This window comes from Sapajus apella, unplaced genomic scaffold (genome assembly GCF_009761245.1).
Source record: "Sapajus apella isolate SASKATOON/1434 unplaced genomic scaffold, GSC_monkey_1.0 scaffold67, whole genome shotgun sequence".
Lineage (NCBI taxonomy): Eukaryota > Metazoa > Chordata > Mammalia > Primates > Cebidae > Sapajus > Sapajus apella.
In genome coordinates this window covers 1,064,561-1,091,861 of record NW_022437007.1, presented here as the reverse complement: position 1 = coordinate 1,091,861, position 27,301 = coordinate 1,064,561, and the positions used below count along the sequence as shown (strand labels likewise).

Here is a 27,301-nt window from a genome sequence, read left to right as displayed (position 1 = left end):
ATTTTAGAGTCTAGATTTTTAATCATCATACTCCAATGAATCCAATTAATTCTCCAAGTGGACGTGAGGCAAACTAAGGAGTTTACTGAATACTTCTATTTCTTGCCTATAAGAAAAAAAAAGACATTCATTAAGAGTGGTGTAGACAGGTATGGAAGGAGTTTTAAGATGATGGTGAAGAAAACTGTGGGATTATATATGTAGATCTGTGTGTTTGTATGCCTTTTCTCTCATAAAATGTCTTTCTTTGAAATAAGAAGCTAGTAAAAATATGTGTAATTTTCGGAGATATTTGTTAGGATTCATGTTCCTAAATTCCATATTTAGGCTGTAGTTTTTTTTCTTATCTATGAGACTTTCAAACTCAGTATAGATTTTAATACTTTTAAAACCTCAGAACATATTAGTATTAAAGACTGGACAAGGCATTTCTTCCCCCTTAAGTAAGCAAATGGAGGTATCCTACATATAACTAATGCCAATTCAACCTACATATTTTCCTCCAAAAATAATTCACTGGTCCCTGCCTTTGAATATTGCATTAGATTGCTAGGAAAGCCATAACAAACCAGCAATGGGGTTGCTTAAACAACAGAAATGTAGTTTCTTAAAGTTCTGAAGGCTGCAAGTCTAAAACCAAGGCGTTGGCAAGTAAGGCCTCACTATCTCTCTTTTTCTTTCTTTTCTTTTCTTTTCTTTTTTTTTTTTTTTTTTCTTTTTTAAGATGAAGTCTCTCTCTGCTGCCCAGGCAGGCTGGAGTGCAATGGCACAATCTTGGCTCACTGCAACCTTTGTCTCTCAGGTTCTAGCAATTCTCCCACCTCAACCTCCTGAGTAGCTGAGATTACAGGCACCCACCATCATGCCCAGGTAATTTTTGTATTTTTGTAGAAAAGAGGTTTCACCATAGTGGCCAGGCTGATCTTGGACTCCTGACCTCAGGGGGTACACCCTCCTCAGCCTCCCAAAGAGCTGGAATTACAGGCATGAACTACCGCACCCAGCCAGGCCTCTCTCTTTTGCTTGCAGAAGGCTGCCTTCTTGTGCCCTCACAGGGTTCTCCTTTGGTCTCTCTTGTCTATGTCCTAATTTCCTCCTATTATAAGGACACTAGTCATATTAGATTTGAGTCCATCCATTATGACCTCATTTTACCTTAATTATTTTGCTAAAGGGCCTATTTCCACATACACTCACGTGCTGAAGTACTGAGAACTAGAGCTTCAACATATGAATTTAGAGGATCATAATTCAGCTCATAACAAATATTTTTGTTTGTTTTCTGTTTATCTGTCTGGTCAATGCAAAAGTAGAATTATTTTTAGAGCAAGTTTTGTACTCTCCTCTTCTTAACATCTTTAGCATTCTTAAATTTAAATGAACTAATGTATATTAATAAACTAGTGACGTATGTTTATATACTAATATTCATTGTTTTTTACAAGTAAGTAGAGAGTGAAGGTAAAACATAATAGTACAATTAGTGTTTTGGGAATCAAGAAAAAAATTAAATCAACCTTCTGTCCTGTGACTTTGTCAGACTGCGGCAGGTCAGGTTTCCATTAGCAGCCAGAGCAGCCAGTTTCAACAAGCCCCTCACTATAAATCTGATAAATACATAAACATTAAAGAACTGAGGAAACTGGTGCCTGAGTATGAGAGCTGGAATGTGGCATCAAACCCATTACAATCCCACCTGAGTTTTCTCAGACCCTAAAGCAAGCTTGTCCAACACTCGGCCTATGGGCTACATGCAGCCCAGGATGGCTTTGAATGCAGCCCAACACAAACTGGTAAACTTTTTATGAGTTTTGTGTGTGTGTGATTTTTTAAAAATTATTTTTTAGCTCATCAGCTATCATTAGCATTAGTAGATTTTATGTATGGCTGAAGACAGTTCTTCTAATCTGGCTCAGGGAAACCAAAAGATTGGACATCCCAGGTCTCATCCAATAATAAAATTATTCTTACACATACACCTCCTTCCAGGGTCCACTTAAGAAACTTTCCAAGGCTCTAGAGAAAGCTTTCCAGACCCCAGACCCTAGTTACATATTAGACAGAGATTAAATAAAACACTCCTGCTGGTAGGTACACTCCCACATGTAGGCATGGAGCTTTAAATATACATGTGCACCAGAGAAAAACTTCTAACTTTGAGTTGGTTTGGTGTGTTACCCCAACCTTCTCGCTGATTGCAGAAATAAACTCTTCTCCCAGTCAGTCTGCATCTCATTACTGGACCTCGAGAACAAGCAGCTGGACAGACTATGCTAGTATGGGAACAAGGACATCATCACCCTGGCTGGAGGAGATTTCACTTTACTATGAATGCCTGTAAGATTCTGTTTGTACTCATACCACACTGGTAGCACACTCGTGGTTATTTCTGCTGCTGCTGAGATTTTCTCTACTACTTTGTACATTCCATTTGTACACACTTTTCTCTAGATAGAGAGTATTGTGTGTGTGTGTGCACATCCTGTGGGGAAAGAAAGCTAAACTGAAACCTGAAGTACAGAATGTGAACCAAGTGAAATAGAGTCAATGAAAAAGGACATCCGATGTTTAACCTGAGGCAAAAAACAGAATGGCCCATCCAATAGACTGCAATTGTTTAGCAGAGTAGATATGTAATAAATCTGATTTAAAATGGTTTACTTAAGATACACATTTCAGAAAATATGAGCATGATCTTCCCTTATATCTGAATCTGTGTATCTCATGTATGTAAATTACGCAGAAAGAAAACCCCTCATTAGAGTACATGTAGAAAACTTAGCCCTTGTTTTGCACTTTCTGCAGTTTAAATAAATAAACCTTTTGCTGTGAATACTACTCAGATGCAAAAGTAATTGCGGGTTTTGCCATTACTTTATTTTTCTTCTTCTTTTTAATCTTTATTTACAAAGTACACAACTCCTCTTGTCACAGACACAAACACACTCACATTCCAAGGAGGAGCCCATTAAGAACAACAACAAACCGGAGGGAACAATGCGGCCTTGTTGAACACTGGTCTGTGTATCCCAGACTAGGGATCCCTGGAAACGTTTTCTCAGATACGACTTTTCACCTCCAAGACAGAAAAAAAGATCTCAGTCTGGAGGCCTGCCCACACACAAGGCAGAAATCTCCACACTCAATCTTCTACTTCATCAAACTGTCTTGTTTCAAAGGCCATCTTGGAATAATGGGTTGTCGGTGGAGGTGGATGGTAACAGCTGGGGTCATAGATCATGTATCCTTGTGGGGCACAGCTGACTCAAGGTTTGAGATTTTGAGAAGTGCTCTCCTGGATGTCATCAGCATTATATAGATTCCATTGATCTACTTTCAACTCCAAGTCCCAGTCCTCATTAAAAAGATTGCCAGGCTGTTCCTTGGGTGGACGGTTTGTTCCCTCTGACAGCTCCCAGGGATTCAGTTCTCCATTAGAGTCCTCCTCATCCACAGCAAATCCTTCCTTTTCAGAATGGGTCCCCTCACCCCGGGCTGGGCTGTCATTAGGAGGGTCTGTGCTCCAACTGCTAGTCAATACGTAGCCTTCTCAGTCTCCTGACCGGAGTGGTCAGCTGCAGCAAAGCCAGCCTCTGGACTGCGGGGTGCTTTCTGTGAGCTCGGCAGCGGCAGGCCCTCAGGCTGCTATGCAGCCCCCTGCTCCTGGGCCCCGGGCAGCCTGAAGGTCCATGCCTGCCTGCTCACAACTTGGCGCCCTGGACGTTGTGGGCACGTGACATGCCATTACTTTCCACGGCAATTACTTTTGTACCAACCAAATACATACCAGTATCAATCTAAAATATTGCTGCTTTTCAAATTTTCTCCCTTGCATTCTGAATATATATTTTAATAATGTGAATAGAGGTAAATGAGAAAAAATTATGGAATCTGTAAAATAAGTTATAAGTGAACGTCTCATGCTATATGAGAGGCATTTAATCAATTACTGAATGTGGTTTCTATGTACAAATACATGACTCATGCCATCCTGGTGGAAAATTACTTAGAAAATTGTTTCTTTTTTATTAATTTTGAAACAAATGTTCATTGTCTCATTGAACTTTGTTTTCTAACACTGGCAGAGAAGGATGGCTAATATAGATGTCTTTCAAATGGTGACAAAATTAATCTCATTTCTCTGTATTATTTATCAGACTACTAAGTACAAACAACAGGCATTTTCACAGATACTTGCTGTTCCAGAACTAAGCACTCCTGCCATTCTATGCATGTAGGATGCTATTAAATGACCTGCCTTGCCAATCCATCTCACAATGTCTAGTCCATCCAGATCCCAGTTTGGTGAATATAACAAAAATAGAGAACTTTACACTCTATAAAGATTGTGCCATTTTCAGATATTCATAGATTACAGATAAATTTTGTTGTTAGCTATCATTATACACATACACACATACATTTCTATTATTTGGCAGGCTCAAAAGAGATGAGGCAAAAAAACTTATTAAAATTGCTTTATTACATGATACAGACATTCTTGCATTTCCGATGCATACTTATTTACTAACATCCCTTTTTATTTTTAATTTTTAGGCTCTGATTGTCTCTATATTGGCATGCTTACTAAGATAAGTTATAATCTGGCCCCAAGATGCAAGGGGTTGGAGACAGATAAGTGTTTGGGTCTTTGGAAAATTGAATGCTTCTAACAATAGGAATATATTCTCTCATTGTGAATATACCCTTTCTATTGTCTTTCTTCACCCCCTTACTTTTGCTACTCAAACATACATATTCTATTGTTAAAGCATTCATCACTTCCATCATGTAATCTTTTAAAAATTTTCTATAGTGTCCATAGCATGTATCAGTCATATGCAAGTGTTCAGTAAACACTGTGAGGTGAGTGAAGAACTCAGGAGTCCTAAGTTCTTCTCATTTCCCTAAGGAGAAGGCCCCTCTACTTTCTTCATTACAGTATTTGTGAATTTGAAGACAGCAAGTACATCTGTTCTTCAAAATCTTTGTATGCTATGGTGCTCATTTTCCATGCTGGCTAGATTCTATTAATTTATAGTTATGAATAGCTTTCAGAAAATGGATCAGTAAAGATAAAGACTCAAAACTGTTTATGCAAATTTATTTCTAAGTCCTGGACATTGCTCTAACCAGCATTTATTATCTTGAGTCTTATCACACTTCTGATATTGCTATTAACATAATCCTTATTTCTAAAAGGAAAAACTGAGGCAAGGAGAAGTTGAATAATTTACCCACAGACACAGCTTGTAACTGGGTGAACAGCAGAAGAGAGGCTGGGTTGAATCTAGATAGAGATCCTGAATCTAGAATTTTTGCTTTTAACCAATATTCTGTAGTTAAAACTTTCTCACGGAGGTTCATATTCCCTCCCTTAGTGAACGGCTCTGTCCAACCAAATAAAGAATGCAAGTCAAAGAATTGCATTTACTCTGCAAATGGAGCTTTAAGAAAAGTTCCCTAACAACCTAATTATATAGCTGTCACACAGCAAATTCATAATGAAATTATTTTTTAAATTATCTACTAAGTGACAACTTCTATTTTTGATTAGAAGGGATATAGAAAAAGTATATCCAATGGACCCTGTCTAGAACCACTTGAGATATCTTTGGGGAGACCTACAGATAAAATGAAACAAAAGGCAAGCATGCAGTAGGTAGTAAATAAGGAAGTGATAAAGGCATTCAGCACACATGACAAGTTCTGAGTTGTTTGAAAAGAGGGACATCACTGTGGGCTGCACTGTTGGAAAGACTGAGTTTCATGGTGTTAAAGAATTTGAACCAAATTTCACAGAGGCTCCAAAATATAGACCACTGGGAAATCCATAAAATCCTTTCCATTCAAGATCAGCTACAGGAGTAAACATATGGTTAAGAAAGAATACAGTATATTTTTAAGATAACAAGGATGTGAGTAGGACTAGAGGATAGGGTGGATTTAACATAGGAGAGAGATTTGCAATGAGACGGATCAGCTAGTTTGATACTGCATAAAATCTGGAGAGGAGGTAAATGCTTTATAATTTGAGATGCAGAAAATCAGAAAATAGAAATCAGTGTTTTAGGAAGTAACTCAATGAAAGTTTTGTTCATGATATATGGAAACCTCTAGAAACTCAAGTCAGGGAAAGCAAATAGAAGGCTAGCAATCATTCAGTAATAAATGAATGAAAATCTGGCTTATAATGCTGATGATGGATTAGAAAAGCAGTGAATAAATGGCTCAAGGGATACAGGGGAAGAGAGAGAAAAAATAAAAATTTAAAATAATAATTATTATAACAACAACAATAATAGTGAGGTTGGATCCTGACGGAAAAGAAAAGTAATAATTTTATTACTGAAAATAGCAGGGGTTCCACCTTGAGGTGGGAAAATGACTTCAGTATGTAACTTGTGAGTTGACATTAACATATACAATAGGAATGTTTCCTAAATGTCTAGAGATTTCACACTGGTCCATTTGTGAGGAGCAAATTAGGAAATTTGAACTTGGTGAAATAGTAAATACTGAAGATCTCAGTATAAATCATTACAATGATAGAGCTCTCTAAGAAGGAAAATATGCCCATCAGTGGAAAGAAACTTTCTTCAGGAACAGCATATGTATAGTCAGAAACAGGAAATATAGAAAGTAACATTTTATAGTATAGGAAAGTGGTAGGAACAGCATTAAACATCTTATCTTTGGTATTTAAAAAACTGAATGTGGTCATCACAAAATTAAATGAAATGTGATGTGAGAAATTCAGAATAATAATTACAGGGTGCAGGTAAAGAAAATAGCACTCTAATTGATATGATAGAGTAGGCCAGATGTGATATACACAGATTTTCTTCAAAGAGAAGGAACACTAAAATCAAGGATTTAGGGTGGATAAGTGACAAAGAGTGATGAGATCCAGGTTTAATTTCAACTACAGTGGAAAGTAAAACAAAGAACAATACAGTCAAAAGGTGTTACTGAAAATCTGGGGAAGACTGAGAAATGAACTAAGGCATCAGTATAAATAATGAAATCATCAGAAAGATTCCTGAGAGAAGAGGAAAAGCAGAAGAATGACAATCGGGTTTAAATTGTCCAAGGAAATGAAAAGGAATCATGGTAGTTACAGGTGGGTAGTGGGTAACACAGCTTTTGCTACATGTCCCTGACATGCTTTTACATGTCAGTAAAGTACGGAACTATACATTGCAAACTCTACTTTATAAAAATCTTAAGAAGTTAATAAGGTTTAGACAACCAAAAATATTCAATTGAATATGGCAAGAACAACAATCTAAGCCACATACTATGCCATACTAGGTGTTGCAAATAAGGCTAACTGGGAAAGGATTTGGCATATAATCTCATTTTTAATTATGTCACCCTTAGAGCTATATAATTAAAACTCAACTAAGAAAAAAAATCTGTAAATTGATTTCTGTCCTGGGAAACTTATATCCACATTATTTTTTTTTTAGTACAAGTTATTTTAATATACTCTCTCTTCCTCTCTTTCTGTCTATTTTGAACCAGATACACTGAAAAGCTAACAATAGTAGATTGAATATGTAAATAGAATGTCTTTATTTCTGGTAAACTTTGTTTATTCTTGCATATAAGTCTAAAAACACAAAATTTTCATATACATTTTAGTAGGTATATAAATTAAAATATTTTGCCTTTTCAAATAACAGGCAGCTTGATCCCTGCAAATTATAATTACCTTTCAAGGGGAACCTTGAATTCACTTGTATCCTTGTTTATTTCCATAGGTACTCCACTGTTTTCTTAGACATTCTGAATTAATCATCCAGCCCCTCAAAGACCTATTTATAATTCACAGTGCATTGATTTTATCTGCTCATTTCTTGCCACAAATCTCTCAAAAGGAAAGTTCTAACATGTATACTTTCTTCTATTATTTCCTATGAAAAATGCTGCATCTAACACTACATCACAGGTATTTTTTCCCCTTGTTGTCACTTACGACTTACCTCATTCAAATCAAAACTACAAAAAAATTCAATTTTTTTTTAACATAAAACCATGGGTTATTAAAGTGGCTTCATAACAACTAATCATGACACACTTGAGCTACATGTATAAACCCTTCTACTCTTGAAGGTAACAGAGTCAACATAATGCCACTACATTTATGTCAGTAAAGTACAGAAGTATACTCTGCAAATTCTACTTTATAAAAATCTTAAAAAAGTTAATAACGTTTAGACAAAAAGTTTCATAGTTTTCATAATTTTGTTATTTCTTTTCCCTATTAAATAATTCTTTCCTATCTCATTTTATTGCTTCACCATCATATATAAATTAATTTATGGCTCATGGATAAACAAGATTTGATTAGCATAATCTACTATTGATTTTCAAGAAACATGATAGATAAAGCAAAAAAAGAAAATGAGTTTTAAAAGCAAGGCCAAAGTTTAATGTATTATTTAGGAGCTTCTGAAAATAGGATAATAACCACCTATCCACTGCATGGATTGCAGAAGCTACACATTCTTCCCCTCTCTATGTGTTTGCAGTCCATTTTCAGCTCCTCCCAATCAGTAAGTGAGTCTGTTTCTCTATCCCTTGAACCTGGACATGGCCATGTGGCTTTCCATGACCAATGAGACATTAGCAATTGATGTGCAAGTAGAGACTTATAAAATATCTTCAGATATTGGGCCAGTGCTCATGTGGAACCCTGAGAACATCCCAAGGTACCATACTGGATAATTACAGACTTGTGGCCTAGTTACTCAGCATACAGTCTGCCAACTGCCAGGCATATGAGAGAGGCCATCCTGGATCATCCAGCCATCATCTGACCCACCAGCTGGTTACAGAAATTGAAGAGCTAACACAGACCAGAAGAACTACATACCTAATCCATAAATAGTAGAATAAATGAGCAGTTCTTTTAAGTCACTGAATTCTGGAATGGTTTGTTTTGCAACCAAAGTCAATTGATATCAACTAATCTTTGAAACCTTTGGCTATGAATTAAAAAATATAAATTTAATTAAATTTAAATTGATATTCAGTAAAGTATTAAAGCAAACTAAATATGGCATGAGAAGGACTTCATACTTCTATATTTGACTCCCTGTGAATGAACTGCAACCTAACTTAATAGGTAGAGAAGATTAAAAACCTTATTTAGGAGTATGCACCTGTAACGATAGCTGAGTCTTGTCCAATCCCAGTGGCCATATTTCAACCATTCATACACTCCTGAGTGTTCAAACGGTGTTCAAATGAGGCAACAACCAACCTGTAATCAGTGCAGTTATTCTGTACCTCACTTCCAATTTCAGCATGTCATTTTCCTTTTTTTGTCTATAAATCTTCCACTATGTGGCTGTATTGGAGTCTCTTTGAATCTGCTGTGATTCTGTGGGCCGCCCAATTTGTGAATTGTTCATTGCTCAATTAAACTCCCTTAAAATTCATTCAGATAAAGCTTTTCTTTTATCAACAGAGATAACTCTGGTCAAGAATTAGGAACCTCAGTATCCCCAGCCTCCTTCACCTATACAGATCTTGCTTGGCAGTGATCTAATATTGTTATGCTAATTCCTATTTGAATTACTATCCCCAAGTCCACCCAGCATCTCTATCTTATGATGGGTGTGTCAGTTTGCCAGTCTCCTATCCATCCTTCCTTCTCTCCATTCCTAATCAGCCTCACTAACTCTCATAATTTCAGAGCCAACCACAGGCTTCTAGTAAAGTTCAAGTTTTATAACAAACATTGGCTATAACTCCTTTTCACAAGGACATAACTCAGCACTTTCTGATTCTGTAAACAGAAACCTGATTAGATTCCCTAACATCACGTATTGGGGCACTCTACCAAGCCTAAATACCTATGCAGAAAAATGTTCAGCTTCCTGTCTAGTTATGGTTATAATTCTCAAAATAGAACTACACTATCCCAAAATATGCCTCATTGGCATAGGATTATTCTGAGTTGAAAGCAATTGAGAAATGGCAGACATAGGAAAAGCTCATCCATCTAAAGAAGAGCAGAGTATAAATTTCCCTTCATGAAGGTGTCCCCCCTCTCAGTCCTGAAAGGAAAACCTTTACCACCAGAGAAGAAGAAAGCACTAAGATGAATCCACACAAACAAAATCTTACAAAAATAACCATTATCTTCCATTAATTTACAGCATGTATTTATCTTCCCATAATTTATAGCCTGTAAAATCCCCAACCCCTTTCCTCTGTCTACTGAGGTCTCCACAACTTCTCATGCTTTGTTAAAAGGGCATATAACTCTTTCACGTCTAATTTCTTCTTCAGGTCTTCACTCCAGGTCTTCACTTCCTTTCAATGAATGACTCCTTGTACATGCAAAAATTAACATCAAGTAAAATTTGTATGCTTTTTCTCTTATTAACATTTCTTTCGTCAGTTTAATTCACAGATCCCAGTCACAGAAGCTAAGAGAATAGAGGAAGTAATTTTTCTTCCCCTACATCTACCGCAGAACATCTTTTGAGATAGACTCAGAAAATTTTGAATTCATGGCAGCCAGACTGAAACTAATTTATAGCTTGCAACGAAATGAAGGGGAGATTTCATACTTTCTTGTCCTTTTCACTAATCATGACTGATGGCAACTTCTACTCTCCACAATCAATGACTATGTAACCGTTTATCTTCCTTTGGATCATAAAAATTAACCTATGCCTCCCATCTTGCTTACTCCCTATAGACAACATGCATTTTTTATTTTCCCCCTTTTCTATCTTAGCAATAAATAATAAAACAATGCTCCATTAGACCTGTTCAGTAGTTGTAATTATCTCAATCTTAAAATTGATTTAGCTAATAAATGTAGATGACTAAAAGTAACCTTTTCTGTTTTATAAAAAATGAAACTTAAAAATCTAAAATTCTTATAGTTTGAGAGTGAATGTCTGCATTCTATAAGTAAATTAAAAATATATACATTCTAAAAGCTGACTTCTTAACCTTTTTAAGTAAAAAAAAAAAACCCAACATAATCAAATATGTTTTGAAATACACCTAAAAAATAAGGAAATAGCCCTTGTAAAGAAGAGAGAAAGACATTTCCAGTGAAATATAATAACTTAAAAGTGAAGTATTGCTACCAGGAGTCTTGAAAAAGCAATCTAAAAATACTATAAAGCTATTATTTACAAGTTTGAATCCTAATTACAAACATGGGAATTCTATCGCATTGTAATTTGTTGACAGTATCAAGCTGGAGAGTAAACAAAGGTCAATGTCTATAAATAAGAGAAAAGAAAGATAGGAAGCAACTTTCATGTAATTCAATGTGGTTGCTAATCCTATTTAAATTCCAAACATGCATATCTATGAGATTTGACCAATTAATTTACTAAAGGTGTCTATTTTAATATTTAAAAGTGATTACCTTGAACGTTATTTATTTATACTTACTTTATTAAATATTAAATGTTTTAGACACTCAGAATAGTAGAGAGAATATGACTTGACAAATATTAATATTATGCTTCATATTTTTAAGAATAAACTTATAGCTATTGTTGAAAATATGATAGTTCTCTCAATACCATTTCTCTTTCTCTCTTCTTTTATCTCTCCAGAGAAAGCAAGATGTTGATGATGTATAATTTTTAATGTGCTTAATTTTTAAATTTTGAACTAATTTTAGGCTTAAAGAAAAGTTTCAAAAATTAGTACAGGGAGTTGCCTTCTATTTTTAAAGAAACTGTCTCACATAATTGATTATATAATTATCAAAAAATTGTTAAAACTTAAAAGTATTACTATGTTATTTTAAAAACAATATGTTGTATTCTTTACATACTTTTCAATATCACATCAACCATGATATTATTTGACAACACTTTTATTGTGTTATACTATGATTTCTAATTAAATTGTATTTAAGATAACTATGTAAATAGATGTACACTAGTGCTTTTTAAAAAGTGCTGCACAATATACCATTATTCTCTCTAAACTGTGAATTGCTGGATGAACGTATTTGTACCATTTCAAAATTTTTAAATATTACAAATAGGTTTTCAGAGTGCTTGTATAAAACTATCATTTTCATCAATAGTACATGAAAGTCTGGTTTCTCCTCATCACAAAACTTTTAAAAACTTTTGCCGAATTATGGGTGTAAAATCTCATTGTTTCATTGTAAATTTTCCTTATGGTTGGAGAGATTGACTATACTTTAGTGTAATTATGTTTTCTTTTCTGTCTCCTAGCATAACTTGTCTATATTTTCATCTCTGTAGTGGTACATTATAAACTTCAGTTGTAATCCTTTGATGCTTTTAAGGATTATAACTATACACCACTAGTGTTTTGTTGCAAACAGTTTTCAATTACCATGAGATGAAATATACTAAACATATACTTCCTGATTTGTTTTTGTATGTAATTTGTGAAATTTGTTCTTACCCTGAATTTACAAAAATATCATATACTCTTTGATATTAAAAAGCTGATCATATTTACATTATTAAAATACTTCAAATTTATTTTTGAAAAGAGTTTTAGTTGGAGATAACATTTTGTTGCATTTTTTTGCAAATAAATTGTTCTAGCATAATTCATTGAATGCTGTTCACTATTTTTCAGTTTACTTGTAATGCCAAATTCGCAATGTATAAGCAATTTACATACAGGTTATATATATGCATAAATCTGTGTTTGAGCCCTCTGTTCTTTATCATTTAACTTTCTTATATAAAAAGTAGCTGATTTTATAATTATTAATGCCAAACAAGTCCTTAAATCAACTAAAAATTTATTTAATTAGGCATAAAGTTACAATCACATTTGTCTACAACCACAGTAAATAAGTACACAAATATTGTCAGGTTTCTTGCTGTGGTTCCCGATGGTCAGTAGCAGGCTCATTTGAAGGCAGAGTCAACCCTGACGGGAACTTGAGATCAGTCAAAATTGCTTTAGAGAAGAACACAAATACTGTCAGCTTTCTTGCTGTGGTTCCGGATGTTCAGTAGCAGGCTTATATAAAGGCAGAGTCAACCATGATGGGGACTCAAGATCAGTCAAACTATTTTGGAGGACAACATGAATACTGTCAGCTTTCTTGCTGTGGTGCCAGATGTTCAGTAGCAGGCTCATTGAAGACTGAGTCAACCCTGATAGGGACTACAGATCAGTCTGAATTACTTTGGAGGAGAACACAAATACTGTCAGCTTTTTTGCTGTGGTGCTAGATGTTCAATAGCAGTCTCAGTTGAAAGTGGAATCAACCCTCATAGGGACTTGAGATCAGTCAAAAGTATGTTGGAGAAGAACACAAATATTGTCAACTTTCTTGTGGTGCCGGATGTTCAGTGGCAGGCTCAGTAGAAGCCAGAGTCAACCATGATGGGTACTTGAGATCAGTCACAAGTACTTCAGAGGAAAATACAAATGCTGTCAGCTTCCTTGCCATGGTGCCAGATGTTAAGCGGCACGTTCACTTGAACATGGAGTCAACCCTGACTGGGACTTGAGATTAGTCACAACTACTTCAGAGAACACAAATTCTGTCAGCTTCCTTGCCATGGTGCCAGATGTTCAGTGGCAGGCTTACTTGAAGGCTGAGTCAATGCTGAAGAGGAATCAAGATCAGTCACAACTATTTCGGAGGAGAACATAAATACTGTCAGCTTTCTTGCTGTGGTGCCGGATGCTCACTGGCAGGCTCACTTGAAGGCTGAGTCAACCCTGACTGGGACTTCAGATCAATCACAACTACTTTGGAGGAGAACATAAACACTATCAGCTTTCTCGCCGTGGTGCCGGATGTTCAGTGGCTCGCTCACTTAAAGGCGGAGTCCACCCTGATGCAGACTCAAGATCAGTCACAATTACTTTAGAGGAGAACACAAATACTGTCAACTTTCTTGCTGCGGTCCCAGATGTTCAGTAGCAGCCTCACTTGAAGGCTGAGTTAACCCTGATGGGGACTTGAGATCAGTCACAATTACTTTAGAGGAGAACATAAATACTGTCATTACTGTCATCTTCCTTCCTGTGGTGTCAGATGTTCAGTAGCAGGCTCACTTGAAGGCAGTCAACCCTGATGGGGACTCAAGATCAGTCACAACTACTTTGGAGGAGAACACAAATACTGTCAGCTTTCTTGCTGTGGTGCCAGATGTTCAGTGGCAGCCTCACTTGAAGGCTGAGTCAACCCTGATGGGGACTCGAGATCAGTCACAACTACTTTAGAAGAGAACATAAATACTGTCATCTTCTTTCCTGTGGTGTTGGATGCTCAGTAGCAGGCTCACTTGAAGGCAGAGTCAACCCTGATAGGGACTCAAGATCAGTCACAACTACTTTGGAGGAGAACACGGTGTCAGCTTTCTTGCTGTGGTGCCAGATGTTCAGTAGCAGGCTCATTGAAGACTGAGTCAACCCTGATAGGGACTACAGATCAGTCTGAATTACTTTGGAGGAGAACACAAATACTGTCAGCTTTTTTGCTGTGGTGCTAGGTATTCAGTAGCAGTCTCAGTTGAAGGCAGAATCAACCCTCATAGGGACTTGAGATCAGTCACAAGTATGTTGGAGAAGAACATAAATATTGTCAACTTTCTTGTAGTGGTGCTGGATGTTCAGTGGTAAGCTCAGTAGAAGCCAGAGTCAGCCATGATGGGTACTTGAGATCAGTCACAAGTACTTCGGAGGAGAACACAAATACTGTCAGCTTCCTTGTCATGGTGCCAGATGTTCAGCTGCAGGCTTACTTGAAGCCTGAGTCAACGCTGAAGGGGACTTGAGATCAGTCACAACTATTTCGGAGAACACAAATACTGTCAGCTTTATTGCTGGGGTGCCAAATATTCAGTGGCAGACTCACTTTAAGATGGAGTCAGCCTGATGGGGAATTGATATTAGTCCCAACTACATTGGAGGAAAACACAAATATTGTCATATTTCTTCCTGTGGTGCCGAATGTTCACTGTCAGGCTCACTTGAAGGCTGAGTCAACCCTGATGGGGACTCGACATCAGTCACAACTATTTTGGAGAAGAACACAAATACTGTCAACTTTCTTGCTGTGGTGCCAGATGTTCAGCATCAGGCTCACTTGAAGGCTGAGTCAACCTTCATGGGGACTCAAGATCAGTCACAACTAATTTGGAATAGAGCACAAATATTGTCAGCTTTCTTGCTGTGGTGCCAATGGTCAGTGGCAGGATCACTTGAAGGCTGAGTCAACCCTGACTGGGACTTGAAATCAGTCACAACTACTTTGCAGGAGAACACAAATACTGTCAACTTTCTTGCTCTGGTGCTGGATGTTCAGTAGCAGGCTCAGTTGGAGGTGGAGTCAAACCTGATGGGGACTCAATATCAGTTCCAACCTCTTTGGAGGAGCACACAAACAGTGTCAGCTTTCTTGCTGTGGTGCTGGATGTTCAGTGGCAGGATCACTTCAAGGCAGAGTCAACCCTGACGGGGACTCAAGATTAGTTAAAATTACATCGGAGGATAACACAAAAATTGTCGGCTTTCTTCCTGTTGTGTCAATGTTCAGCGGCAGGCTCACTTGAAGGTGGAATCAACCCTGATGGGGACTCAAGATCAGTCTGAATTACTTTGGAAGAGAATCAAATACTGTGAGTTTTTTTTTTCTGTGGTGCCCAAAGTTCAGTGGCATGCTCACTTGAAGATGGAGTCAGCCTGATAGGGACTTGATATTAGTTCCCACTACTTTGGAGGAGAACACCAATATTGTCAGCTTTCTTGCTGTGGTGCTGGATGTTCCCTGGTAGGCTCAGTTGACAGTGGAGTCAACCCTTATGGGGGGGGACTTGAGAAGAGTCTAAATTATGTTATAGAAGAACACAAATATTGTCAGTTTTCTTGCTGCAGTGCCAATGTTCACTGGCAGGCTCACTTGAAGGCTGAGTCTACCCTGACTGGGACTCGAGATCAGTCATAACTACTTTGCAGGGGAACACAAATATTGTTGGCTTTCTTGCTATGGTGCCAGATGTTCAGTGGCAGGATCACTTGAAGGCTGACTCAATCTGACAGGGACTCGAGATCAGGCAGAACTACCTCAAAGGAGAACACAAATTCTGTCAGCTTTCTCGCCGTGGTGCCAGATGTTCAGTGGCAGGATCACCTGAAGGCTGAGTCAACCTTGATGGGGACTGGAGATCAGTCACAACTACTTTAGAGGAGAACACAATATTGTCAGCTTTCTTGCTGTGGTCCTAGACGTTCAGTAGCAGGCTCAGTTGAAGGTGGAATCAACCTTGACAGGGACTGGAGATCAGTCAAAATTATGTTGGAGGAGAACACAAATCTTTTAGCTTTCTTGCTCTGGTGCCAGATGTTCAGTGGCAGGCTCACTTGAAGGTGGAGTCAACCCTGATGGGGACTTGAGATCAGTCTAAATTACTTTGGAAGAAAATCAAATACAGTCAGGTTTTTTGCTGTTGTGTTGGATGTTCAGTAGCAGGCTCATTCGAAGGCAGAATTAATTCTGAGGGAACTGGAGATCAATCTGAATTGTTTTTGTTCAGTTGCAGGGTCATTAGAAGATGGAATGAACCCTACAGGGATCTCACTTCTTTCTTCAGTGTATTGGGGTAGGGAGGAAAAATCCAGGTTTTGGTGGAAGGTAAGGAGGAAAAGCCCTGGGTGGACAGGCATTTTTCATTGCAAATGGAGCATATGGCGGACCTGGGAAATCTCTTGGTGGAAAATCATGTGGAGAAGCTCCCAACCTGATTCCTGGAGGAGATGAGGGCCAAGGAGTTCCTCTTCTCATATTGGTAACATATGGGTAATGCTCTCTGCCAAATCCTGTATTTGGAACATCAAGTGCAGCAGGATCTTTGTGTAATAATTTGAATTTAAACTCCATTTCAGTTAATTTTTGTCTCTTGTGAGCATTTTCTTTCCTGAAATCATTGAGGATTCCTTCAGCAGTCTGAGCTGCCAACCAATTTTCATGTTCTTTTCTCTTATAGGAAATCATCTGCCTTTGATAAGAAAGAATCATTCTTTCCAACTTTTCTTCAAGATCTTTAACTTGCTTTCTATAGTTCTCTAGATGGTCAGTGGTATAGTTGATCTTTCTGTCTACTTTAGAAAACTTTTCTTCATTCTCTAACTTTTTGTAAAGTCTCATTGAAGTTTCTTGATATAATTCGGTCATTACTTTAAGTTGCTGTTGAAGCTTCTCATTCTCGCTTTCATAATGTGTGTTTTCTGACTGTAAAGATGCTTGTTCAGACTGTAGATGTTTAATATGGTCTCTAAGATCTTTCTGTGTTTCATTAATTTTGGACAACTGAAAATAAATTTGGTTTCTTTCTCCTTCTAAAGTTTTTAAAGTATATAACTTAGCATGAATCAGTTTCTTCAAAGCTCCTTTTGGAGTATCATCTAAGTAGGCACCATTTTCCAATTCATTGTTCATTTCCAATGTCAAGTCATGATAATCCATTCTGTCTTCTCCAAGCATAGTAGCCCAATCTTTCATCTTCAGAAAGTGTTCAGTCAGAGTCTTGATGTGATCGTCTTTATCAATTAGAACTTGTTCTGTGTGCACTTTGGAGTCTTCAAACGATATTTTCTGCTTATTAAGTTCACTCACTTGTTCTTTCCATACTGCAGCTTCTTGCAAAAGCTGTTTATGGCTTTCCTGAAGTTGAGAATTTTCATTCAAAGCATCTTTTATTGTTGTCTTCAGTTGTTCTCCATTCATTTGAAATATGCTGAAGGTCATTTTGGCTTCAGTTATTTGCGATTTGAGAGATTTTGAGTGACCTTCTAGCGATTGTATCATTTTTGAACTATCCGCCATCAACTTCTCTTGTCCAGTATGTTTAGATTTCTCTTCCTTTAACTCTTTTTCTAGATAGAATATTTCATTCTTAATTTCAGAAATGGACCTGTTAAGATTTTCACAGGCTGCCTGCAATCTTTGTGCTTCTGCTGCCTCCTTCTCAAAGCTGTTATCCTGTAAAGATGACTCTACTTTATAGTCTCCATACTCCTTCTGAGCACGCCTAGATTTTTCAAGCAGTTTGTATTTTTTTTCAATTAGTTCACAAAGCACTACGGCAAGCTTTTTCTCTCTTTCCACATAAAGCCAACTCCTAACTGATCTGATAGTCCTCCACAAAAACAGGGGAATAGCAAAAAATCCAATAACACCTGCCCATATTACTAATTCCCATGGAAAACCACTAGAATTTGATACCATACTTTCCATCAGTGCAGCCACAATCCTGGGTAGCTCCTAAAAGACCATCCCCAAGTACAGCTGAGGGGGTAGCTCTGGGCTCCTCCACAGCGCCAAGGCTGTTCTGGTGGTCACCGCAGTAACCCCAGCCTGTTGTGGTCACAGAACACAGAACCTTCAGTTTGGAAGCGGGGCGGACCACTGCGGAGCTGGCTGCAGGGGGAGCTGGGGGACCCAGGAAGTGGGGGGCACTGGAGAACAGGTAGGCTTCAGTCTAGAACTTGAATCCATATGCATCAACCAGAGAGGACCACTGTGGAGTCAGCTGCGGGGGGAGCTGGGGGATGTGAGCACCCACAGGCCTCACAGGCCCACGATGCCCACCCCAACCCCCTTGTTACACTTTACATCCTGAGGCAGTGCAGGTCCGGGCCCGACCCCCATTTAACTGTTTTATTTTGGTAATATCATATCGTGTTAATTACTTTAGCTTGTTAATAATAAAAACCATTGTCAAGGAGAGACTGCAAATTTGTATTTCTTCAAAATTGCCTTGGACATTATTGACATTTTGTTCTTCTATGTTAATTCTACTATCGACATATAAAGTTTCATTAAGAAATTATTTTGGCTGTTTTTTGTTTGTTTTTAGAAACAGAGCCTCTGTCACTCAGGCTAGAGTGCAGTGGTGCAATCGTAGCTCACTACAGCCTCAAAACCCTGGACTCAAGAGATCCTCCCACCTCAGACTTCCAAGTGGCTAGGACTATAGGTGTATGCCACCACACTGAGATATTTTAGCATTCTGAATTGCATTATATTTAAAGATATTTTGGGACAAATTTCCATAGCTATGGAAATTGACTTTTTGCATCATGAAAGTAACATTTTCCCCCTTTAAGATTATCTTTTATGTCCTTCACAAACATTTTGTAATTTTCTACGTTAATGTTTTGTTGTTTTGGGCATACTTTGTTTTTTATTACTAGTTTAAGAATAGCTTTTTAAAAATCATATTCTCTTTCTCTCTTTTTTTTTTTTTTTTTTCTTTTTTGGACAGAGTCTTGTTTCATCACCCAGGCTGGAGTGTGGTGGTACAATCTTGGCTCACTGCAACTGCAACCTGTGGCTCCCAGGTTTAACCAATTGTCATGTCTCAGCCTCCTGAGTAGCTGGGATTACAGGCATGCACCAACATGCCTGGCTAATTTTTGTATTTATAGTTAAGACAGGGTTTTGCCATTTTGGCCAGGCTGCTATTGAACTCCTGGCCTCAAGTGATCCACCCACTTCAGCTTCCCAGAGTGCCAGGATTACAGGTCTGAGCCGCCGCTCTCAGCCTAGTCACATTTCTTAATTGATCATTGAATGCAGGAACATCATTTAAATTTATATTAAGCAATGTTTGCTTTAAAAAAAATCTCTATGACATGTTTGGTTAAAACACAACATCAGAATGCATTGTACAAAATAGGCATGTTGTTTGACAAAACTGAAACAATAGTTACAATGTAAAATGTAAAATTCATTGACTTGAATTTCAGGCATTTGAAGCCACTATTCTAAGTTTGAAACTGTAAAGTTCCTTAAGCCATTACTTTACACTTTTTTCTATTAGTGAGAATATATAGATATACTGTTACTGCCTTTATATTTCTCAAACGATCATCGTTTCCCTCCATCTTTAATAATTCAGTCAGTTATAGATTTATATATATTTTTTGCTAATCTGAAGATTTTACTCTTGTTGCTGATGAGAAGTCTGATTAAATACCATTGTCTTCCCTCTGTAGACAGTGTCTACTGCTTCTGGTAGCACCTTAAGGTTTTCCTTTTTTCATGATGCTCTGCAGTTTTACTTTGGTAGCTGACTTAATTTTATTATTATCAATATTTACAGCTAATTTCCCATCTAGAGACATTTCTTTCTTCACTTCTAGTAAACTGTGTCATTACCACTTTGAGTGTCACTTTTCTACTTTCTCTTCTTGGCCAATTGTCAACATTTTTTAGCTAAAATGCTATTAAATCCATTAGTTTATCCTCCAAAATTCACAAGTATTCTTGTGTTTTTTATATCTTACTGTCTCTAACTTATTAATTTGTTATTAATGAATTAGCATCATATTTATGCATTCTCACTTTCATTAGTTCAATATAATTTTAATATTATCAATTGAGATTTCTTTTTAATTTTAATTATATTGACCATAATTGTCATTTCCAAGATATTTAATTGTTTTAACTTTAATAAATTTTCTTCTTACATATGTAATTTTGGCTTCTTGGATGTCCCTATTTCTTGTTCTTTCCAATTCTATTTCCCCCATTTGGCTCTTTGATAAACCCATAGTAAATACGTATTGTTAAAATTCTTTTTTAATTTTCATTTTCATTCAGATTCTGCTTGGTGAGGATTTTTAAGCTGCCTTTTTAAAGAATCCATGTGTTTTGGAAATTGAATTTTCACATTTTAAGTGTTATTTTTTAACTTCTTTTTCAGTACTCACTTCTCTCTGCTGGGTGGTTTCGTAGTGGACTTCATTGAACCTCTGCTCCTTAAACTGCAGCCTTCTCTTTCATAATTCTTTTGAGTTTTTGCTCCACAGAGAATATGAGAGCTTGCAGTCAATAACTTGCAAATAGGGGAGGGACAGCCGGGGGTGGGGAGTTGGGGAGAGATAGCATGGGGAGAAATGCCAGATATAGGTGAAGGGGAGGAAGGCAGCAAATCACACTACCATGTGTGTACCTGTGCAACTACCTTGCATTTTCTTCAAATGTACCCCAAAACCTAAAATGCAATTAAAAAAAAATAACTTGCAAGGAACTAGCTCAGAGCTGATCATGAGGCTGTTTCTGAGGTTTCTAAGCTTTTAGGTTAATCACTTCCTATGAGTCATTAGCCTAGCAGTAGATGGCCCAGCTTTACTTCAGCCTTGTTTCCCTGTGGGGCAGCCTTCCGCAGTCCTTGGGGAAGAACCTAAGTAAGTTCTTTTTAGACCACATCCCTCTGTAACATCTAAGTAGCGTGGATTAGAATTGTTTCAGTCATCTCTGGTTTTTATTTCTGTTCTGTTTATCACTCAAAGAAAAGTCTATCTTGGTTTTTTGATAGCTATCTCTATTTAATTTTCATTTTAAAATACATTTTATAAATTATTACTGTGGTTTTAAAGTCAGAGATGGCTTCAAAGTGTAGATTTTTAAGAGGGTCTTGGCTAGGGATCTTGATTCTGCATAGGAAAAGTGAACTATTGTATTTTCTTCTTCTTATACTGTGAATTTCCAAAGGCTAGAAGGAAGACATTTTCATCCTTATTCACCCACACCTAATAATCTATGACATACTGTAAGCACTTAATAAATATTGAATTGTATTTAATGACTCTTGTCATCTTTTAAACCTGAGGCCAAAAAGTTCATTTGAAGTTAAAGAAGAAAGCGTTTATCCTATCCATTTCATATATTCAGCCATATAAAGAATGAAAGTCTGTGAAGTGGAGAACTCTCTGATATTTTTAATACTTAAATTTTCATGAATCTACTTTGGCTAACTATTTAGAGATGTAACAAAAGGACATATACTTTTCCAAATTTAATAAAATGGAATACCAAGACGGAAACACATTTTACATCTTACTTATATTTATTTATATGTGCCAATAACTGGGTTTTTTGAGGGTATTTGTTTTGTTTCATTTTGTTTTGTCTGTTTTCTTTTCTGATCTGGCAAATTAAAGTATACATTCACCTAAAAAACTTTCAGAGAGAATTGTAATGGTTAAAAACTGGCAACTTCATGGCAAGATGTGGGGTGTGGTAGGGAGGATGTTCACAAAGGTTCACATAAATTGTCAATGCAGACTAATCTTAATTTTTAAGTGTTAGATCAGACCTCAATGCACTACTTTATATCTTTATTTATTGCAATTATTTCTGATTGTATAACGACCCTAATTCACATGCTAAAAATAATTTAAGACAAAGATTATTATCCTCAATCAGGGGTTTCCAACCCCTGAGCCACAGACCAGTACTTGTCCTTGGCCTGTTGAGAACCAGGAGGGACAGTAGGAGGTGAGTAGCAGGTGACTCAGCATTATCACGGGAGCTCCACCTCCTGTCAGATCAGCAATAGCATTAGAGTCTCATAGGAGTGTGAACCCTTTTGTAAACTCTGCTTATGCGGGATCTAGGGTGTGTGCTCCTTTCGAGAATCTAATGCCTGATGATCTGAGGTGGAACAATTTTATCCCAAAACCATCCCCTGCCTTCATCCATAAAAAATTTATATTCTATCAAACTGGTCCTTATTTAAAAGGTTGAGGACTGCTGTCATAAATAATCCACAAGTATGTCATAAATATGGTAATATAGTTTTATCATGCTTATTTATATATTTTTTAGATACCCTTTCTCATAAAATTTTTACAAAAAATGGAGGCAGCAAACCACATCACCATGTGTGTACCTATGCAACAATCCTGCATGATCTGCACATGTACCCCAGAAGCTAAAGTACAATAAAAAAAAGATGCCTCCTAGTCTCTCTGCTATGAGGAATAAAGTTCTATCTTTGGAATAAAGTAGACAAAATAAGGAAATAGAAGAGTCCATCTGTCCAAAGCTAACGGACTAATAGAAACTGTAGTCATCAGCAGAGGTAAGTGTGACCCCCAGTAAACCGTGATACCAAGTGCACCATTCGCAGCAAAGAGTATTGAGTGTGCTTGATGACAAGACTACAACAGAAGAATTATTCCTGATCCCATGTGAGTTAGCCCCCTGGAAGCCTCACAGAGTAACTGGAGAAAAATTTGAGGAGGTCTAATTTTAAATGATCAAGTTGAAGTAGAAGCCATTCTAGTGTGAATTTTAATAATTGCTCTTTATATATTATAGAGAAATAGGAATGCATTTTTTGAAAACTAAAAACGCAAAAAAAAAAGAAAACTAAAAACGCCATAAATATAAGGCAATTATCATTTTTTTTATAATCATAAGAAAGTGCCTAACGTAAATAAAGACATGCCACTAGCTATTGGTAGATTCAGAATCAAACATACCATTTTCATGAATCACAATTAAGGGAAGCATTATGAGCCAGAAAGACCGAATTCTAGATTCAGTGCTAATAGACTTGGCAAAGTTATTTAAACACTGTGACTCTTACTTGTCTATAGTCGCACAAGTAGAAAATGTCAAAGCTATGTTTAAACTGAAGTAATGGGAATAAAAAAGCAGTTGTAATACAAAAAAAAAAGTAAGACAGTAGACTTAAACACCAATATCAAAAGTCATTATATAAACTCAAACTCAAATGAAAGGCAAATATTTTTAGTGCAAATTTAAAATGTACACCTGGTTATAAGCTGCATATAAGAGATACACCTTAAATATAATGACAGAGAAAAATGTGTTAACAACATGAAAATACTTATCAAACACAAACTTGATGCAGAAAGTGACTTCATGCAGCTAAACTATATCAAGGTAGACTTTAAGGAAATAAACTATTAATGAAGAATATTTTATAAAATACACAAAAGAATATATCAATAAAATTTTATGCAACTAATACAGAGTTTCGAAACAAAAAAATGACAAAATTAAAAAGAAAAACCTATAATCACAATGGCAAATATTAACACATCTATAACTAAGAGAACAAGCAAACAAAAATATCAATAAACACACACAATATCAAAAACCTGATTACCAAATTTTAGCTAATTGATTTATATAAAACACTGTATCTAATAACTGCAAAATGCATATTCAAGTACACATCAAAAATTTACTAAAATTATCATATTGTGTTACACAAAGCAATTGTAACAAATTTCAAAAGAATAAAATCAATAATAAAATGACAACTAAAAACATTCTCCAAAGTTTGAAAGCTAAGAAATATCCTTCTAAGATGGGTTAAAAAGATCTTGATGGAAGTACAAAACTGTTTGGAACCAAATAATAAATTTGAAACAGTATATTTCCTGGATCAAATAAGTGATATAGGGAAAGCCAAGCTTTGATGAAAATCTACAGCCTTACAATTCACATATAGTCATCTCCAGGTATCTGTGGGAGAGGGGTTCCAGGACCTCCTGAAAAATACCAAATCCGTGGATGCTCGGGTCCCTGATGTAAAATGGTTTAGTATTTGCATACAACCTATGCACATCCTCCAATATACTCTAACTCATATCTAGATTACTTATAGTTCCTAATACAATGTAAGTGCTATGTACATAGTTGTTATGCCATATTTTTTAGGGAGTAACGATAACAAAAAAGGAGTCTGTATATGTTCAGTACAGACACAATTTTCTTCTACTATTTTGGCTACAATATTGGTTGAATCCATGAATGTGGAGTCCACATAAATGGAACCCATGGATATGGAAGGAGAACTGTTTCAGAAAATAAGTGGATATTCAATGATCTAAGTACATCTATCAAGAAATTTGAACATAAACAAGTTGAACCCAAAGCAAGTGGCAGAAAGAAAATAATAACTCAAAAGATCAAAATAACTAAACAAAAAACCAAATGTACAAGGGTCAAGATAACTGAACTGAATTGTCTTCCAAGTCAGTGGCAGATGCTAGGACAGCTGTATTCATGAAAGAGAAGAAATTTGAATCTCTACTTCACACCATGCACAACAATTAATTCAAAGTGTATTATAAACCTAAATGTGAGAATTAAAACTACAAAACTCTTTGAGGAAAACACAGGAGTTAATCCTGATGCTCTTCAGCTAGGTTATGATTTCTTAGATATAACACTAATAGCACCAGTGATAAAAGAGAAGACTAATAAGCAGAATTTCATCAAAGTGAAAAACTTTTATGCTTTAAAGGATACCATTAATAAAGTGAAAAGACAACCCATAAACTAAAAGAAAATATTTGTAAATCTTATATCTAATAAGGGACTTGTACATAGAATACAAAAAGAACTCTGACAATTTAATAATAAAACATTAAATAAACATTTCTTGAAAGAAGGTATATGGGTAGCTAGTAAACACAGGAAAAGATCACCATCATTAGTTAATAGAGAAATCAAAATCAAAATCATGAGAAAATACCACTTTTATACACATTAGGACGGCTATAATAAAAAAGACAGACGATAGCAAGTGTTGGGGAAAAAAAGAGAAATGGAAATTCTCATATATTCCTAGCGAGAATTTAAAATAGTAAAGCCACTATGGAAAACATTTTTGCAGTACTTTAAATTGTTAAACATTTAGTTACAATAAGGCTAATCAATTCCACTCCTGAGCATCTAGCCAAGAAAATGAAAATAGAAGTTCACATAAAAACTTGCATTTTGAATGATCATAGCAGCATTATTCACAATCGCCAAGAAGTAAAAACAACCCAAATCAACTGATGGACAGATAACAAAATGTGTTGTATTCATAAAATGCAATATTATCGACAATAAAATGAAACAAAGTTTTGACATAGGCTATAACATGGATGAACCTAAAAGATAGGTTTTGTGACTGGTATCTTTTATTTAGCATAAATATTTTATGCTAAATAAAAATAAATTATTTCCATATTTCATGATTCAATTTATATGAGATGTCTATATTAGACGCACCTGCAGAGACACAGTAGATCAACAGTTGCCTAGTTGGAGGAGGCAAATGCTGGCTGGGAGTGGAGGAAGGGCTTTTGAATAACTGCTAATGCATACAAGTTTCTTTCCGGATGCTGAAAATATTTCAGAATTAGATTATACTGATGGCTGCAAAACTGTGTAAATATATTAAAACCACTGAATTGTATGCTTTAAATGAATCAACTTAATGATATGTAAAATATATCTCACTTGAGCTGTTAAAAAAACAAATGTACAATAGAGAAAATTGAAAAAGCATAAAATCTGTTCTTTGGACAACACTGATCATAACTAGCATGACATATCACAAAAAAGAGATTAGGCAAAATACCAATATTTGAACAGCAAAGATGACGTCACTATAGATTCTATAGACATTAAGTGAATAATATGACCAACTTTATGCTAATAAATTTGACAATCTAATTATCATTTGGATGAAATGAAGATGGCTCTAGAAAAACATGACATCACAATTGACAGAAATGAAATAAATTATGCCTTTTATGTTTCTGAAATTCATTGAAATCTTTATTCACTGAAATGGTTTTATTCCTTTTTGCATTTTTATACAACTCTTTTTTTGGAGGTCCCCAGGAAGGAAAGGGGGTGTGTTTAAGGTACCACTCTGAAAGGAAAGCAAACATTTGTGTAGAAAGGAACGTAGAAAAAGGCAGATGATTTGAAAGAAATGCTTTTACTTTTACTTATTTATTTTTATAATTTCAGCTTTTGATTTGGGGGTGCATGTGCAGGTTTGTTTCATGGGTATATTGTGTGATGCTGAAGTTTCGAGTACAACTGATCCTATCGCTCACGTAGCTCATGAGCATAGTTTAACCTGATTAGAAGAAAACATCACTTTGTCCCTTGAAAATGAGAAGGTAGAATAAAAGCATGATCTCACTTACGTATGGAATCTAAGAAGTTGAACTTACAAAAGCAGAGAGCAGAATGACTGTTTCCAGGGGCTGGGAAGTGGAGGAAATGGATAGATGCTCATCAAAATGTGCAAAGATTCAGTAATCTAATGTAAGCCTGGTGACTCTATTTAATAATGCTGCAATGTATACTTGAAATTTGCTAAGAATTGACCTACACACACACACACACACACACACACACACACACACACACAGATACATATTCATAAATATGTTAAGTGATGAATATATTGATGAATGATTTTGGTAATCATTTTACAAGGTGTATGTATATAAAAACATCATGATGTACACCTTAAATAGGTATATACATTTTTTACTTTGCAAGTATACATCAATAAAATGGAAGAAAGCATTTTTTGTGAATAAAAGGTTTTTCAAAAATCTCTGTACTGCATTTACCTTTCTATAGCAAACTCAATGTATTATAGTAATCCAACGATTAGCACACACACTAAATTAAGACTAGGTAAAAGAATGTGTTTTTTAAAACGTATTTCAGTAAACT

The 27,301-nt window shown here is 36.1% G+C and overlaps 1 protein-coding gene and 1 pseudogene across 8 annotated transcripts in view; both read right to left on the bottom strand.

The window, feature by feature from the left end:
• MARCHF1 (membrane associated ring-CH-type finger 1) overlaps nt 1-27,301 on the bottom strand; it is a 917,917-nt gene that overhangs the window by 310,837 nt on the left and 579,779 nt on the right. The gene's annotated exons all lie outside the window — the stretch shown is intronic.
• LOC116530540 lies at nt 2,502-3,691 on the bottom strand (annotated as a pseudogene).